Source organism: Pseudochaenichthys georgianus, unplaced genomic scaffold (genome assembly GCF_902827115.2).
Source record: "Pseudochaenichthys georgianus unplaced genomic scaffold, fPseGeo1.2 scaffold_533_arrow_ctg1, whole genome shotgun sequence".
Classification (NCBI taxonomy): Eukaryota; Metazoa; Chordata; class Actinopteri; order Perciformes; family Channichthyidae; genus Pseudochaenichthys; species Pseudochaenichthys georgianus.
The window spans coordinates 107,305-120,456 of record NW_027263094.1 but is presented as its reverse complement, the minus strand read 5'-3'; positions in this window follow the sequence as shown (position 1 = coordinate 120,456).

The window sequence follows — 13,152 nt, the reverse complement described above, 5'->3', positions numbered from 1 at the left end:
TCAGTTTTTTTCAGAGAGGCTTTTATTCTGAAGGCTGTGTCCTCAGAGAGTCTTTTATTCTGAAGGCTGTGTCCTCAGAGAGTCTTTTATTCTGAAGGCTGTGTCCCCAGAGAGTCTTTTATTCTGAAGGCTGTGTCCCAAGAGGGTCTTTTATTCTGAAGGCTGTGTCCCAAGAGAGTCTTTTATTCTGAAGGCTGTGTCCCCAGAGAGTCTTTTATTCTGAAGGCTGTGTCCTCAGAAAGTCTTTTATTCTGAAGGCTGTCCCCCCAGAGAGTCTTTTATTCTGAAGGCTGTGTCCCAAGAGAGTCTTTTATTCTGAAGGCTGTGTCCCCAGAGAGTCTTTTATTCTGAAGGCTGTGTCCCCAGAGAGTCTTTTATTGGGTGATTAATGTCTCCTTATCAGTTCAGTTCTAAGTTGGACAAATGAATCAAAAGTAGGTAAATGATTGTTGATTCTTGAAAATGCTTTAAGAAAAACAACAGCCTTCAGCTCAGCTCTCCAGAGGGTTTATTTTATTGAGTTAGCAGCTCATTCCTTCAAACAGAAACTTCAGAGTGATTATAATGAGAGGAGATAGAAAGATTTCAAGCTTTATATGGAAATAATTTATTGGGCTTTTTATATCAACTAAGATTTGTTTACAAATGTTTCTAACTTTAATTGATTTAAAAGGTGGGCACACATGAATACTGTCATATATATTTGTACATATATATTGAAGTAGTACAATATATGATACATTTAATTTGTGGGCCATATTTCATTATACTGTCTGAATTAGCAGAGGGCTGAAAGTGTTGTTTAATGTTTAATAAAATGCCGGCTCTGTCAACTTCAGATTGTGTTCCTTCTATGTTTTACTCCTCATTGAAAATAACCTTTTACATACATCAAGTGATCGTGTATTGAGTGTTACAGAGCAACGTTACATACACCAGAACATCAGCAGAACCCTTTAAAGTGCAGAAGATCTGATTGATTTTACTTTGTGTTTTTAAAAAGTGACTCTCACCTGAAACCCTCGCGATGTGGAGAGTCTGTGTTGTGCTCAGTAACATTTCTGCTGATATTTACAGCTGTATCTATGAAGGAACATCTCCTCAATGTGTGACTTGATCTCATTTAAGAGTTTTCATTTTTTCAGACCTGTGTTTCATTAGAGGGTCAGTTAGCAGCACCTAGTGGACAGCTAGCAGAACTACACCCCCTCTCACACTGACCATTCACCCTGACCTGTGTTTCATTAGAGGGTCAGTTAGCAGCACCTAGTGGACAGCTAGCAGAACTACACCCCCTCTCACACTGACCATTCACCCTGACCTGTGTTTCATTAGAGGGTCAGTTAGCAGCATCTAGTGGACAGCTAGCAGAACTACACCCCCTCTCACACTGACCATTCACCCTGACCTGTGTTTCATTAGAGGCTCAGTTAGCAGCACCTAGTGGACAGCTAGCAGAACTACACCCCCTCTCACACTGACCATTCACCCTGACCTGTGTTTCATTAGAGGGTCAGTTAGCAGCATCTAGTGGACAGCTAGCAGAACTACACCCCCTCTCACACTGACTGGGCTCAGTCACTCTGAAGTGCATCTTTGCAGTCCTGAGAACAACTCAGTTTAGAAACGGAGTATTTATCAGCAAAGGCATGTGGGTGAACAAAACAGACATGTGCTAAACACAAAGACAGACCTCACTCTCATATTATACGTTTGTCTTTCTGTACAAGTTCCTCCTGAGTGGAAAACTATTGCAGCACTTCAAACTCCGCCCCCTTCCCCCCTCTGCAACTCAGAGCGGAAGCACCGAGTTCCTCTTTCACGGAAGTCACACCTGCGACAGTTGGTGTTCAACCTGTTGCATAAAAGGAGATATAAGGGAATAGCAGGCAGAACCAGGACTGAGGAGGACGAGATCAGCCGTGTTTCTGTGGACCTGGAGAGAGTTCAGCAGGTGAGGATCCTCCCACAGGAGTCTGTTACAAAAATGAAAGACATTAAGAGCATTAAGAAATAGTGCAGCGGAAACACATTGTAAAATGTTATTTAAAAACAGTCAAAGTCAAACGCAAAGAGAATTAACACTAGAACCGCCAGAGGTCGCTGTATCCCTATATCCGCCAACGGGTAAAGTTTACCCGCTATTGATTTCCAAGGTACAATGTACCATACAGAACGGTGAGTTTTGATCGCACAGGGATGAAATGTATACCAATATAATCTGTGGACTCTCAGCTTTTCATATTATATGTGACCCGCTCTATCGAAATCAGTCGGAAGTCGCTCATTTCAGAATAAACGTGGATTTACGTAAAAAACTATTTTTTCAGGGTTCGGGTGTTTTGTTTGATTTTAAACAAACAAAGTCTTGGCTTTCAGAATATGAAATTTGTATTTCCAAAATCACACGATAAATACATTTTTGAAGCTTGTAAAGGGACGAAGACAAGCACCTCTCACTCGCAATCTGCTCTTCCAGCAGCGCCGCCCCCCCTCCCTCTGGCTGAAATTATGAACGTAAGAGTATAGTAATCATAGATAACACGGCAGGGTCCGTTACAGTTTGTTTTAATCTGATTTAAATTAAACGAAGTCTTGGCTTTCAGAATATTAAACTTGTTTCGGCAAATTCAGATGATAAATATAACTGTGAAGCTTTTAACGGCACAATTACAAGCGGAGAACGGAGTAATTTAACGTCACAGCAGGCATAACAACAGCCGGTGTTTCTCGCGAAATCAATAGCGCGAGGAGCGCTGCATTTCTATGAGGTAAATATTACCCGCTGGCGGAAATAGGTATAAATATAAATTTCTTTGGCGATTTTTTCAATCTGACTTCATATTGACATTTTTTAACAACACAGGGTGTTACATAACACACTTTCAGGAAAAGTCACCGACTGGGAGACATTAATATTTTATTGAAAAAAAGTTACATACAATAAAAAAACAGGTGCGGGTAAAATGTACCCATTGGCGGTTCTAGTGTTAAATAAACATACAACAAGCTTATATAGAACAACACAGGTACAACATGAATAACAGTTACAGTGCAGTGTGAGATATGAATAGTTCAGGAAAAGTCTTCAGCCTGGATTTAAAAGGACCTGCAGGTTTCTGGGAGTTTGTTCCAGATGTTGGGAGCCTAATAACTGAACTTCTCCAGGTTTAGTTCTGGTTCTGGGGACAGAAAGCAGACCAGAAGACTCGGGGGTGGGGCCAGAGCTGCTGGAAGAGGACGTGGTTAGTCAACAAGAAGTAGCAGCAGTTATTTTAACTAAAAACTTTGACAAGGCCAGGATATGTTCATTTGTCCTACTGATCATACAATAATGACACACGCAGTGGCGACTGGTCATTAGAGGCACAGCCCCACCTAGTGTCAGCAGAAAGTATTACAAATAATTATTACAAAAAAATACAACAAAATAAATATAAAATATATTTTAAGATCATGTTTAATCATCTGATTCGTCTGTACATTGCTGTTTTAGTCTGTCTTCTTCTAATTAGTGTCTACAGTGTGTGCCTATTGCAGTGGTTCTCAAACTTTTTCTGTCATTCCCCGCTTTGAACAGGTGGGCCTTTTCAAGCCCCACCTGTTCCTCATCGCTCCAATAAAATGGTAGGCCAAGCTTAAAATTGTCAAATGTATCGTTCTATAACAGGGGTCTCCAACCTTTTTTAGGATGAGAGCTACTTTAAAAAAATAAAACAAGTCGTGGGCTACTTTTACTCCTCTTTTTTGTTTTTTTGCAGTGTATATATTTAGCACATTGTAACATTATTATATGCTATCTTTAACCTTTGTGTGCTGTAATAAAATGTATGCAATTTAATTATTTTAACCTGCTTTATTTGGTGGTGGACGTCACCTCCTCTAGGGGGGTCCAGGGGCATGCACTCCCAGGAAGACTTTTTTTAAATGTTGAAGTTAAATGCATCAATCTGGTGCACTTTGAGCTAGGGCTGCTCAATTAATCGTATTTTAATCGCAATTACGATTTTGGCTTGCAACGATCATGAAAACAACATAATCGAAATAAAACGATTTTATTTTTTTTAAATAGGTTTTTCAGTTGAATTATACTTAAAGTTCAGGGTAATCAACTGTTAAAAACATGCTTTTCAAATTATTTTCTTCAATAAATTGATGTTTTCAAAGTAAATGGTTAATGGTTTTTAATAATCGTGATATCAATTATTGACCCAAATAATCGAGATTATGGTTATTGAGCAGCCCTACTTTGAGCCCAACATGAATGTATGGAAACAGCTCTCAACACTCAGATGAAAGGGAGCTGTATACTTTTCAATAATCCAAACGTCTTTAGAATATGATCACAACAAATAATTTAAACTTGTTTATTCTTATCGTATGTTACCTAGTTAGCATTCTTTCTTTTTATTTATGCATATTTGACTAATCCCTCCCCTTTTAAACGTTTTAATGTCCTATAGTACACATTGGAATGATTTCTTACTTTCTTTTTTACAACTTTATTAAATAGATAAAGGTGTGCTCTCTCTCTTGCTCTCTCGCTCTCTCTCTCGCTCTCAAACGTTTTTGTCACCATTTAGGTAAAAAAGTAATTCCAAGGTACACCTTTATATAATTATTATAGTTATACAAAAATTACAGGATAAATAATAACAGGTATGACATACTATAGGACAGTAAACCAAACATACAGTTTTAAAACGATAGTGATTAGTAAGGAGAGAGAGAGAGAGAGAGAGAGAGAGAGAGAGAGAGAGAGAGAGAGAGAGAGAGAGAGAGAGAGAGAGAGAGAGAGAGAGAGAGAGAGAGAGAGAGAGAGAGAGAGAGAGAGAAAGGAGAGGCTCTGAGATTCAGGAGCCCAGGTCTTGAGAGATGTATCCATAGATCTCTCAATGTTGCTGCCTGTCCCTGCAGGTAAAGCCAGTTGTTGAGGCACTCATCATTAGGGTTGGGTACCGAGAACCGGTTCCGGTTCGGAACCGGTTCCAACATTTCGATTCCAACGGCATCATTTAGAAATGTGAATTTCGGTTCCGCTTTTCGATGCCTGAGGAAATGTTTCTCGCCGCTCTCCGTAGCCTACTGTATGACTGCAGCGGGGCGGGAAATGTAGCGTTGTATCTACACTTCCTACAGTGTAACCTGAGACCAGGGCCGGCCCGTTGCACTGGAGTTATAGATGTTCGCATAGGGCGCCAGATATGTGGAGGCGCTGCGCTGGCAGCTCTGGGAGGAAAAAAATGTGTTTTGACCGTTGGTGCTCATCCTAATTTTCGGCCTTGATGTAACAACATTCATAATTAAGTAAATGTAACACCCTTTTTCACCCCGGTTACAATTTTCATTTCCCCTGTACGATGGGCGCTGCAAGTGATGAAAATGGGGGATGTTGGCTTATCTGGCACCCGCAGCTCACAGCCAAAGTGCGAGTGAGCGAGGGAGAGAGGGAGGGCGCACTGGACCCGGCGCTGTTGTTATTAGCATCTAGTGCTAGCTGCTCTAACGGAAGAAGAAGATGTTTCTACAATGATGTGGAGGAGAGTCCTCTCCAGTCAGACTGAGGCTGATAACTTCAGCTCAGTGAGGTGAAGGACTCTGAGTGTTAGATAGTTCACTTAGTCTAAGTTATCTCAGTGGGTGATTAAAGTTTGAATGCATAGACTAACAAACTTACACATTTTAAGCAAATCCGTTATCTTGTTTTCTAAACATAACCAAGTGGTTTTGATGCGTATGTGTTTAGTTTTGTCTCAATGAACAAAGTTAACCACATGTGTAAGGGAAACTTCTGCAGCAATGGAGAGTCAGGACTCAGAGAGACACGAGGAGAGTTGGAGCTTTGATGTCAAACACTGATGGTTTATTACGAGTATCGGCCGGAGAATTCACATCACGAGTCACAGCAGCCAGAGGTTCTGACTGCACGGGAGGGTTGCCACGTCAATTCTGAAGCGCCTCTCTCTTCCTAGACCTTTTAACTAGTTCACAGAGAGTAATCAACATATTGGGGGAGATAACCTAAACATCTGGGAACACTGGAGATAGCCCCAACATCTGGAGACACTGAATCACTTGTCTGACCCTCAGGCTCGAAGCCAGCGTTCTTACAATCATAAACCATTTGTGACCGAGAGTTGCCCGGTCATAAACTGGGAATATCAACGTGTAGCTGGGCATTAATGTGTTGTGATGAGCATCTTGTTGTGTTTGTGGGAAGGTGGAGGCTCTGATATGGATCAGTGTGAGGACAGAGAGGAGGGAGCCCCCCCCTCTCTGTGTGGGGAACACGACAGCCAGACCAAAGCTCAGAGGTGAGATCTCCAACTGTCCATGACTCTTCTCCATGTCACAGCTCAGCACTCATTATTCACTCAAAGCTCTGTGTTGTGTTCCAGCCTAGAGGACACACCACATTCTGCTGGACCTGAACCTGTACCTGAAGTTGGACCTGAAGCTGGACTTGAACCTGGACCTGAACCTGGACCTTTGAAAAACAAAGAAAGTATTTTTTTGCATAAACCCATGTTATTTCAGATGTAAGATTATATAATATTTTCTGTTGGTATTTTTTGGATCTCTGCAGGGAGAAAATATGGCGACACTGAAAAAGATCCTCTTCAGAACTTTAGAACAATTGGGGAAAGAGGACTTTGAAGAATTCAAGTGGCACCTGCAGCAGGAGGTCCTAGGATTTGAAGGAATCCCAAAGAGTCGACTAGAGGGTGCATCTCGGACGCAAACTGTGGACCACATGTTTCTGAACTACTGCATTAACACTATTAAAGTGACCAGAAACGTTTTGAAGGAGATTAATCAGAATCTTCTGGTGGAGAAATTATCAGAAATCCCTTCAGAACCGACAGGTAGGTCATTAGTTAAAAAATAGTTTTACAAACAGGGAACCTGAGGTCAGGTAAATCACAATGATTACATGGTTTGGATGTGTCCTCCTGATATACCACACAGAGAAACACCACCTGCACATGGTGTCAGGGTTCAGGTTCCCCCACGGCCCAGAAAGCTCAGTGGTCAGGGTCAATAGTTTATAGCAGGGTCACTTTTTAGATCAGCTACTTAGAAAAAAAGCAACCCTATCAGGCAGACCAGGTCCTCATCCTGCAGCCAGGCACCGGGGTCTACACACCACTGGGTCTAAGGGTCTAATCAATGCCAGTTGGGTTGTAGGTGAAGGAGAGGAACATGGTATACAAACTTCAAACAACCGTCACCTCTCTGCTGGGGACGGATCCGGTGTCGGTGTGGGAGGTGGAGCAGGACCAACTAGAGCCAATTAGAGGGACAGACAAGTAAAGCAACTGCCTGACGTTGTAATCACACGTTACTACAGCTTAAGCACTCACAACTCTCCTTCTCTTAGCGACTGTAACTCCACAGTTGCCCACTACTAACAGATATTCCCCACTCAGCGAGACACCCGCTGAGAAGCCAACTCTGGTTATTGGTAGCTCTATTATGAGACACGTGAATTTAGAGACCGAAGCCTCCACAGTCACATGCATTCCGGGGGCCAGAGCGGGCGACGTTGAGGCGCATCTTAAACTGCTGGCTAAAAATAAACGTAAATACAGTAGGATTGTTATTCACGTCGGTGGTAATGATGTTCGTTTACGCCAATCAGAATGCACCAAACTTAATGTGGAGTCGGTGTGTAGTTATGCTAAAACAATGTCGGACACCGTAATCTTCTCTGGTCCCCTCCCCAATCTGATCAGTGATGACATGTATAGCCGCATGTCATCATTTCAGCGCTGGTTGTCTTGGTGGTGCCCAGCAAACAATGTGGGCTTCGTAAATAATTGGACAGCCTTCTGGGGAAAACCTGGTCTGATTAAGAGAGACTTTGGAAGGTGCAGATCTCATTTCGGAAAACATTTCAGGGCTTTGTGGACTTAATCCATGACAAACTGGAGTTGAGACCAGGGTTATACGGCTAACCCTAACCCTGACCTTACACGCTTCTCTGCGCTCTCTCCTTGGCAGTCATCCATAGGAATCCCGAACCCAATAAAATACCCAATATTAGCGGTGTGTGTGTCTGCCCAAGGACAATTTAAGGTAAAACCTAATAGAGGTGTCATACATAATAACCTAATACAAGTAAATGTAACAACTACTACAGTGCAACAAAACAGGAAGATTAAATGTAGTCTCTTGAACATAAGATCTCTAGCATCTAAAGCAATATTGGTAAATGATTTAATATCAGATTATAATATTGATATATGCTGTCACTGAAACTTGGTTGAGACATGAAGAATATGTCAGCATAAATGAGGCCACTCCACCCAGCCATATCAACACTCATATTGCTCGAGGCACGGGCCGAGGAGGTGGAGTTGCAGCAATCTTTGACTCAAGTTTACTTATCAATACTAAACCAAAATTAAATTATACCTCCTTTGAAAGCCTCGTTTTTAGTCTTACGCATCCGACCTGGAAAACTTTGCAGCCAATCTTATTTGTTACAGTGTATCGTGCACCAGGTCCTTATTCAGAATTCTTATCAGAATTCTCTGAGTTTTTATCAGCTTTGGTTCTTAAAACAGATAAAGTAATTATCGTAGGTGACTTTAATATTCATGTTGACGATGATAAAAATAGCCTTACTGTTGCATTTAACTCTATATTAGATTCTGTTGGTTTCTGTCAGAGTGTAAATAAACCAACCCACTGCTATAATCACACTCTCGACCTTGTTCTGACTTATGGTATTGAAATTGAGCAACTATTAGTCGAACCGCATAATCCTGCTTTATCCGACCATTTCTTAGTAACTTTTGAAGTACTGTTACGAGACTACAAAGCATTAGTCAAAAGCTCCTGCAGCAGAAACCTATCTGTTAGTGCTATAGCCACATTTAAGGAAGAGATTACACCAATACTTAACTCGATAGCATGTCTGCATGTAGGGGAGGAAACTTATACAAAATGTACACCACCCCAAATCGATCATGTTGTTGATAGTGCTACAGATGCGCTGCGAATAAAATTAGACTCTGTTGCTCCTTTGAAAAAGAATAAAATAAAACAACATAGATTAGCTCCATGGCATAATGCCGAAACCCGCAAAATAAAGAAAAAGTCTAGACAACTTGAAAGGATATGGCGTTCCACTAAACTTGAAGAATCTCGTTTAATTTGGCATATTACTCTCAATGAATATAAGAAAGCACTGAGTAAAGCGAGAGCAGCCTACTACTCTTCATTAATAGATGAGAATAAGAATAATGCAAGATTTCTTTTCAGCACTGCAGCCAGGCTGACAGAGAGCCACAGCTCTATTGAGCCTTCTATTCCCATAGCACTCAGTAGTAATGATTTTATATGCTTTTTTAACGATAAAATTGTTACTCTTAGAAACAAAATTAATGACCTCTTGCCTTTGACCAGTATAGTGTTATCAACAGCTCCCGTAAACCTAAGTTCTAATATTACACTAGATAGTAAACTAGAATGCTTTTCAGCCATAAACCTTGAACAATTAAATTCAATGATTCTCTCTTCTAAACCATCAACGTGCATGTTAGACCCAATTCCAACTAAGCTGTTGAAGGAAGTTTTTCCATTAATTAGCACTTCTTTATTAAATATTATGAATATGTCTTTATTATCAGGCTATGTTCCACAATCATTCAAAGTAGCAGTGATGAAACCACTTCTTAAAAAGCACAACCACGATCCAGAGGTTTTAGCCAACTATAGACCTATTTCTAATCTTCCGTTCCTCTCAAACATTCGTGAGAAAGCGGTCGCAAAACAGCTGTGTGATTATTTAAAAAACAATGATTTATCTGAAGATGTTCAGTCTGGCTTTAGAACACATCATAGCACAGAGACAGCTCTGGTTAAAGTCACTAATGACATTCTAATAACCTCAGACAAGGGACTTGTCTCTATTCTTCTCTTGCTCGATCTCAGTGCTGCATTTGATACTATCGACCATGATATCCTATTGCAAAGACTAGAGCACTTAGTTGGCATACAGGGAACTGCTTTAGGCTGGTTTAGGTCCTATCTATCTGAACGCTCTCAGTTTGTACGTGTTAACGATGAATCTTCCATGCAAACCAAAGTTAGCCATGGAGTGCCACAGGGCTCAGTGCTCGGACCTATTTTGTTCACATTATATATGCTTCCGTTAGGCAATATAATCATTCTGTAAACTTTCATTGTTATGCGGATGATACTCAACTATATTTATCAATAAAGCCTGATGAAATTAATCATCTAAATAAAATTCAAGACTGCCTTAAAGACTTAAAAACGTGGATGACCTTACATTGTTTTATGTTAAACTGAAGTTATTGTACTTGGCCCAAAGAATCTACGAAACAAATTATCTAAAGATATACTAACTATGGATGGCATTAATTTCGCCTCCAGTGAGACTGTAAGGAATCTTGGTGTTATATTTGATCAGTATTTATCCATTAACGCCCACATAAAATCAATTTCAAGGACCGCCTACTTCCATCTACGTAACATTGCAAAAATCAGGCATATCTTGCCTCAAAACGATGCAGAGAAACTAGTCCCTGTATTTGTTACTTCAAGGCTGGATTATTGTAACTCGTTATTATCAGGGTGTACCAAGAAGACAGTCAAGTCGCTTCAGCTGATTCAAAATGCTGCAGCTCGTGTACTAACCAGAGTTAGGAAAAGGGACCACATTACTCCTTTTCTGGCTGCCTTACACTGGCTCCCTATAGAACACAGGATAGAATTAAAAATTCTTCTTCTCGCCTACAAAGCCCTGAATGGGCAGGCGCCATCTTACCTTAAAGAACTCATTATACCCTACTGTCCTATTAGGGCATTGCGTTCCAAGAATGCAGGGTTGTTGGTTGTTCCAAGAGTCTCTAAAAGTACAATGGGAGCCAGAGCCTTTTCTTATCAAGCTCCACATTTGTGGAATCAGCTTCCAGTTTGTGTTCGGGCGGCAGACACCCTATCTGTTTTTAAGAGTGCGCTTAAGACCTTCCTTTTTGATAAAGCTTAGTAGTAGTAACGATGCCGCTTTCATCACATTAGTATGCATAGAAAGTGACCGGTGGACACGCCCCCAATTATGCAAATGAGCTAAGTACGTCTCCCATTGGCCAATGAGCTAAGTCCCACCTCCCATTGTCCCGCCCCCCATTCTTTGATGTGTGTGTTATCAGATTGGAGTGAAAGTCCCCCCGGTGTAGTTCTTTGATGTACTGTATAAGTGCTCTCTTTAAAGTTAAGGTATTTGACCCTTGCCCTGAGAGTTGAATAATTAGCCTTGTAATCAGATATGAGTGAAAAGCCCCAGGCAGTCCCTTTTGTTGTCTAGTTCTTTGATGTATTGATTAAGCCAGTCTCTTTAAAGTTATTTGACCCCTGCCCCTCACAGTTGTGTAATTAGCCTTCTCATGTATGCCCTTTGATGTTAATCTCTGTATAAGTGCCTACCCTCCCCCTCCCAGCCTCCCTCCTTTGCCCCACCCCTCCTGAGGCTATGAGCCAGTAGAGGAGTGTATAGAGCAGGGTTTCCGCTAGGATTTTTTCTCGCCGGTCAAATGTCCGGGCAGAATTTATTTTACCGGACTAATTTGAAACTTACCGGTCATATTTCAATAATAATAATAAGAGTTGTGTAGCAGAGTTTCCGTTAGCAGGTAATTACCGGACTATGAGCAGATATGCTTCAGTTTAAAACTCAGTTCATGGGTCTCATTTTTATATTGCTTCAGTTTATAATCGTAACAGATCGAAAAATTCAGATTCATTTTTCAATAAATGATTCCACAAACAACAAACAACATAATTATTACATTCAAACAAACTACTTGTAGTAGATAAGATAAGATAAGATAAGATGGACTTTTATTAATCCCTCGTGGGGAAATTATTTCTCTGCATTTGACCCATCCTAGTGTTAGGAGCAGTGTGCTGCCATTTTGAACGGCGCCCGGGGAGCAGTGTGGGGAACGGTAACAACGGTAATGTAAGATAACGTACATTATTCAGAAGTTTACATCAACTTTGAATAATAACACGGGAGAAACGGAGCCTCTCTTTTCCCCTCTCTCTCCTGACAGCACGTCAGTTTCTCATGCAGCTCCTGCAGCCCGCTAAACAGAGGGCGGGGCTTCAGGTGCTCATGCAGAGCTGCGTGTCTCGGTCAGACTCAGCAGCTGATCTGATCTCTCTCTCGCTCCGGTTACACTTCACTCGCGTTTATGTCCATATCGATCAGATCCAGCTCTCCTGATCGGCCTTTATAGAGAGCACCGATCAAACTATTAAGAGTGAATATCGGCCGATAATGACCGGCGGCCGATCGATCGGAGCCTCCCTAATTATTACCAGACATTTTGACCGTCAGGTTTTGAATTTACCGGTTTTTTATAAATGTTACCAGCTAAAAACCGGTAATTACCGGCTAACGGAAACCCTGGTATAGAGATATGCTCAAAACTAAATTAAAAAAAGACAGACAATTCAGCTTACCAAGTCACCTTTTTCAAAAAATGGCCGAGAGACATCTCGATAAGGTTTAATCATCGAGAGGCCTGTGTAACAACTTACCACCATCCGTCTGAAGCGCCAGTCAAGAATTGAATGCAGTATCTGGGCCGGGTTCAGAGTACTGCCAAAAGATCTGTGCACAAACCTATCTCGCACCCTCTTTTGGTCATGGACGCGTTCGTGGGGGTTGGAGGAGGGGCTCAGGGAGGAAGGGGCAGACTTTCCCCTGTTCTTGACTGCAAAAGACTCACTTTTCTCCAAAGGGCTCCGCCTACCATAAGAACAATTAACACACACACACACACACACACACACACACACACACACACACACACACACACACACACACACACACACACACACACACACACACACACACACACACACACACACACACACACACACACACACACACACACACATGCACAATTGAGTTGGCCTTTTGATGTGGGGTAGAGATAAGCATGGAATGTATGCTGATTTAGGACACTATCTGTGAGATGAGAAGTAAGAGGGACGGGGAGGAAAATTCAGAGGATGTAGAAGCAGAAAACATAACTTGTTTGTAAAACGGACAGCACGTCAGTTTCAAGAAAGATGACACCGTGTTTATGCAGACATGCAAAATATCTG